The sequence below is a fragment of the Ictidomys tridecemlineatus genome, chromosome 4, assembly GCF_052094955.1.
Source record: "Ictidomys tridecemlineatus isolate mIctTri1 chromosome 4, mIctTri1.hap1, whole genome shotgun sequence".
NCBI lineage: Eukaryota > Metazoa > Chordata > Mammalia > Rodentia > Sciuridae > Ictidomys > Ictidomys tridecemlineatus.
The window spans coordinates 128,351,478-128,357,687 of NC_135480.1; the positions used below are offsets into that span (position 1 = coordinate 128,351,478).

General features: G+C 43.1%; 1 non-coding gene across 1 annotated transcript; it reads left to right on the plus strand.

Annotated features, from left to right (window-relative positions):
* Nucleotides 1-620: 620 nt before the first annotated feature.
* Nucleotides 621-692, plus strand: Trnaa-cgc (transfer RNA alanine (anticodon CGC)). Its single transcript has one exon. It is a non-coding gene; the product is annotated as a tRNA-Ala (tRNA).
* Nucleotides 693-6,210: the final 5,518 nt, after the last annotated feature.

Sequence of the window (6,210 nt, forward strand, 5' to 3'; positions counted from 1 at the left end):
ATGGCTCCCACATCTCAACCCTTATCATTTACTACAAGTCTGGGCTGATTCAAAAGCACCTAAGACCTGAGGCCAAATTCTGCAACTCCTAGTTCTAAACAGTCCTGAGTACCATCGGATGATGTGAGTCATGTCTGATTTAGCCTCAGCTGCCCACAGTGCCCAAATGTTCCTACTAAGTGAGAAATATAGGTTGGACAGACTCAAATAAAACCTCATGGCAAAATGGTTACAACCTTCAAGCGGGTGTCCAAGGGAAGCAATGGAATTTCCTCTGGAGATCTTTGCAACTTGATTAAGTTATAAAAAGTAGGCCATGTATAATAATAAATCCATAATACAATAGAAGACAAGGCAAAGGCCAGGCACGGTGATGCATACATGTAATCCCAGCAACTCTGCAGGCTGAGGCAGGAGGATCATGATTCTAGGCAAATTTGGACAACTTAATGATACCCTCCTTGAAAATTAAAAAAAATAAAATCAAAAGGGCTGGGGAGGTAACTCAGTGGTAAAGTGCCCCTAGATTCAACCCCTAGTACCAAAAACAAAACAAAACAAAAAGGGTGGGGGGGATTACATGCTTAAGTTTTAAACTAAAAAAGAAGACAAAGTGGGATGGGGTTGTGGCTCAGTGGTAGAGCGCTCGCCTCGCAAGTGCGAGACCCTGGGTTCAATCCTCAGCTACCACATAAAAATAAATAAGTGAAATAAAGGTATTGTGTCCAACTACAACAAAAAAAATTAATTTTATAAAAAGACAAAGTAAAAACTAGTTAATGTGGACTAATTAACCTGGGGACTGCCTTGCATTTGAAATTTCTTTCCAAAATGTATTGACTATGTGTTTTGCTATAAGTATTTATTGCTATAAGTGTTTATAAGGTGGGTCTATCTCACTTATTTAGGTGAACTACATGTGCCACACTTTATAATTCTTTTATCAGAATAATAATTTGAAGATTATCAGGCAAAATACTTACATTTTTTTCTTCATAAAGAAAAGAACCAAAATATTAGCTGGTTCTTCCTTAAGTGATAGTTTTCATAACTAATTGGATGCATTACAGTTTCAACTGCTGAGAGCCACAGCTGAGTTGGAATGACGCATGACATTTTTGCCAGAAGGAGTGGTTGAAAGGTGACGCCAGGGAGACATTGAGATGATGATGGTTATGTTAAGCTGTGTATTCAATTATATATTAGACCCCTGCTGTCTGCCTTGGGGCCGCTACTTTGGAGTTCTCGAGCCAGGATTCCTGGAGAGTTCGTGTTGGTTGGGGAAGTGCTGGAGGAGGGATTTCCAGTTGGTGTGGTGTGTCCCTGAGAAGGCCGCATGGGTGGCATTCTCCGGGAGTTCTGAAATAAAGTTTGTTCCTTCTTGAGTGGCTCATGATTCCTGCCCAGCCAGACTTCGGCATTTAACTTTTTTCTTTGTTATGATAATGATCAGTTTAAAATCAGCCAAGGAATTTTCTCTTTGATTTTCAATGATGTGCAAAAGGAAGTAACTAGTTGGCAGTATTTGGTTTTAAGGAATCAAATAATTTTTTTATAGAAAATGGAAAGGGATATGGGATTGTGAAATGTTAGAATTAGTATCTGAGAGATGAAACTCTAGCACAATCCCTTTATATGTGTGTGTGTGTGTGTGTGTGAGAGAGAGAGAGAGAGAGAGAGAGAGAGAGATGGGGAAACTGAGGCCCTGATAACAGAAGTGGCTTGCCAACGGATGGCCCCTTACTTTTTTCTATATTCCACCTGCTGGGGGTACAGGCTGAGAGCCCCAAGTCTCTGAGATTTCATTTTCATTCAGTAGCTTCCTAGCTGTGAAACTTTAGGACATCAGACTAATCTTTCTAAGACTCAGAATAAATAAGGAAGTTGGACAAAATGACATCTATGATGCACCAATTTACCAAAAACCCCTCCCACATGCATAACACTCAACATTAACTATCAGCACCCACAGATTTGCAACATCATCTGTAATATGGAAACCGACCACACCCTCCTGACATTGGTTTTCAGCAGAAACCCTTTCATCTACCCTGGTCTCTAGTTCTCATCCATCTCTCATCCATTGTTTTGCAGCTGTAAAGTAATTTCCTCCACAGCTGGGCCTGACCCCAGGCTGCCTTCCTATCCACTAATCCATGCTGATATTAAGCAACCAGACTCTGCACAGCTGGCTCAGACATCTTTCCTAAGCAATTTGCTTCTGGAGATATGTACAAATATATTCACAAGCCTCTACAGTGGAGTAAAGATCCATCCATCCTGTGAATTACAGCTACTTGCATAGAGAGCAGAAAAACCTGTTCACCCCAGGCCCACAAATGAACCAAAAGATACAGGGGAGCCACTCCACAGTCCTAGGGCACAGAAGTTCTCTCCACCCCTAGAAAGATTTAAGGGAAGCTGAGCCTCTAGCAAGTCTAGCTGAGATTTAGGTGTCTGGTTTGCTCCCACAGGGCATCTAGAGAGTGTTTTAACAGCTGCCTGGATTGCCTCAAGAAAGGAACTCTCCCTCCAGCAATCCAGAGAGCAGCCCATCCAGCCTCACTCTTTCCATTTTAAAGGGCTTCCTCCAGCTTCCACCCACACCTCCAGCCCCACCCAACTTCATCCCCTCTCCCACCACCTTTCTCCTGAGCTCCACTGCCTCCTCCCACCTTGCTCCCAGTTTCTACTGTTAAAGAAAAAAAAATTGTCCAAGACACTTGAAAGGAGGCTAAGGTAGTAGCAGAGAGACTGAGCTTGTCTCCAAGCCCTGGGCCTGCCCTGCCAGGAAAGTGAAGCTTTCTTGGGCTGGGGATGTGGCTCAAGTGGTAGTGTGCTCGCCTGGCATGTGTGCGGCCCGGGTTCGATCCTCAGCACCACATACCAGCAAAGATGTTGTGTCCACTGAAAACTAAAAAAAAAATAAATATTAAAAAAAAAAGAAAATGAGGCTTTCTTGATGGTGGCAGCTTCTCCAAACAACAGATTTCTTCACCAAATTTTCATATCTCAGGGCTGAAGTCACCCTTTTTAGATTTGTCCATCCACAGGAACACTCTCTCCAAAATGGAGGCTAGCAGACCTATGATATTCTGGAACCTTCTTTTCCCCAAAACCTGGGCTGTGTCCTGTCCTTCCCTCCCTGCAGCCCCCCAGGACCAAGGTCTGTATGGAGCAGCCTGATACCCCCTTTAGGCTGTGTATAGGTAAAGGCTACTCCCTGACCTTTTCACAGACAGGAAACAAGAGACAGAGGCGCCATGTTGTGAAAGTCAGCCCAGACCCTGGAGAAGAGCCCTATAGTACCTGGAGTATCCTGCTGAATGACATGTGTCCTTGCCCTCACACACACCCCTTAACACACACATCCCTTAACACACACACCCCTTCTGTGATGTGAGCCCACCAGGGCTTTGTCAGGTGGGTGGCAGTGACGTAGGACAAAGCAGCCTGTGCGTGAAAGAAACATCAATCAGGCGCCCACAGAAATGCCTGTGGATCAGCGGGATCTTCTGGCCAATCCTGGAGTTCAGCCTGACCAACTCCAGTGGGACAAGGGACTCTAAAAACACCCTTTCCTGTCCCAAGCCCTTCCCTTCCTGCAGTAAGACCCATAAAATTCCACTCCGGTCAAGTTCCCAGGCGGTTTCTCCTCAGATCCTTTTCCTGTCCACTCTGTCCATCTGATCGAGTTCCGCCCTGGACGAGTCTCAATAAAGCCTCATTTGGCAGTCCTTCTAAGTCTGCCTCCTTTGGTGGCCACCCGCCTTGCCTGATCTCACAGACTTAATGACCTCCCCTGGCTAGAGGTTAAATACCTGGAACTGACCCATCCCAGGCCACAAGAGCAGGTGGTAGAACCTGAACTCAAGCAGTCTACTTCCACACCTTCCTTCCATGCTTCTCAGTCAGAATGTCCTGGTGTGATGAGATGCTCCAATTATTTGAAATCTGTTTTTCAAATAATAATTAATCTTTGTCATGTGGGATGGGTTGGCAAAGAAGGGTGAGGTGGAGATTCGTGTCCTTCCTTCGCATCCTCAGATTCTGATGCTAATTCTTCTCCCCAAGTCCACCTCTTTCACCACTTCCAACTCCACCCTCCAAGCCACTAACTTCTCTTGCAACAACCTCTTTGAAAGTGAAAATACATATACATCAGTACACATATTCTGTTGACTGTCAGAGTTCAAAAGAAATAGCATTTGTGAAAACATTCGTTCCCATGTCTGGCATGGTCTAGATGCTCAAAAAAAATATCCTTTAGGGCTGGGACTGTGGCTCAGTGCTAGAATATTTATTTGCCTCGAAGGAGCGAGACCCTGGATTTAATCCTCAGCACCACATAAAAATAAATAAGTGAAATAAAGGTATTGTGTTCAACTACAACTAAAAAATAATTTTAAAAAATGTCCTTTTGATATAAAAAGGAAATAATAACAAGGATTTGCTAAATTGTGATATTAATAAATGTCACCTCTAGGTAGTCTATCCTCCTGTCCTCTGATTTCTCTGTAATCCATTCATGTGCAGCAGTCAGACCAGATTTTTATAAGCATGTATCTGATTATGTCTAACCTTGATGTTCAAGAGAAATGGATCAGCACCAACAAAGACTAGCCCAACTCTTGTGAACAAAGTGAGGATTCAGGGGCCCCCTTCCCCTTAGGAGACCTAAGGCTTGTTCCATAATGGCTTCTCTTTTTTAAAAAATATGATTTAGTTGTAAATGGACACAGTACCTTTATTTATTTGTTTTTATTTTTATGTGGTGCCAAGGATGGAACCCAGTGCCTCACACATGCTAGGCAAGTGCTCCACCACTGAGCAACAACCCCAGCCCCTCCATGATGGCTTCTCTATCAGCCATTGGCTTGAGGACTCCAGCTGTATGATACCTGTAAAGTGAGTCAACCCTACTTATGGGCCATGGCTGTACCTGTACCTCTCAGCCTCTCACACAGTGTGTAGTGGGAGCAGCTTCAGAGACTTAGAACTGGAGTTTCACTGAGCTCACAGGTGAAATTTGCATAAACGGATTGTAAAAGTATTTTAAACATACGTCTACATGGGCAAAATTTGGTCTGAAGCCATGTAACACTTATCCACCATTATCTACCTGCTGTGTTTTGAATGACCTCACCAAAACTCATATTGAAATTTAATCCCCACTGTCAGGCATTAAAAGGGTGGAAACTTAATCCAATTATGGTTAATTAATTAAGGAGGGGGGGCCTTTGGAAGGTAATTGAGGTTAAATGAGGCCCTAAGGGTGGGGACCAATCCTATGGGATTGTGGCTTTATAATAGGAGAGATTTGAGCTAGGACTTCTGTCTTTCTAACCATACCCTGTGACCCCCTTGAAATTCTCATAGTCACCATCAGCAAGAAAGACTTCACCAGATTTACCTTATATTGAACTTCCCAGCTGTCAGAACTGTGAACTGAATAAACATTTATTCTTTATAAATTATTCAGTCTATGGTATATTCAGTTATAGCAATAGAATGCAAACTAAGACACCAACACTATTTACTTCCTCCATAAAAAAGAATTTGATAAAAGTTCATGTTTTCAACAGAGGAGGAGAAGATGTACATCAGGGCCAAGAGGATGTAGAGGGTCCCCAGGTTAACCCTGAAATTCACAAACCTGTGGCTCCTGGAGCAAAGTTTTACCTGCAAAGAATCATCCAAGATTTAAGTTTTTTAGGATTGTAAAGTTCATGACTCCAGGACAACTTAGTAGCATCTTACTATACTTTTGAACTCTTAAAAACTATCTTGGGAGTGTAGCATGTGAAAATGGTGCTGCATTGCCTGTCTCTCTCATTCATTCATCCAACATGTACAGAGTCCTACAATGTGCTGAGAACCAGGGACACAGCCCTGAACAAAAACAGACCAAATTTCAGCCTCTGTGGAGCTTACACTGTACATAGTAAGTTCTGCAGGGTTGGTCTCAATTATATGCCTAACCCAAATTCACTGTCCCAAGGCAAGACAGATGACCTAGTGCAGATCTCTCCTCTTTTGATAAAGCCACCATCCCATTGCTCACCCACGTGGCCTCGTTTAATCATAACTGCTTTCATAGTCAATTACATTTCCACCCTCTTACTACCTCATAATGGGGTTAAATTTCAACACAGATTTTGGTGAAGACAAACCATACCATGGTGCTGCACCACCTTTCCATCCTTTCTA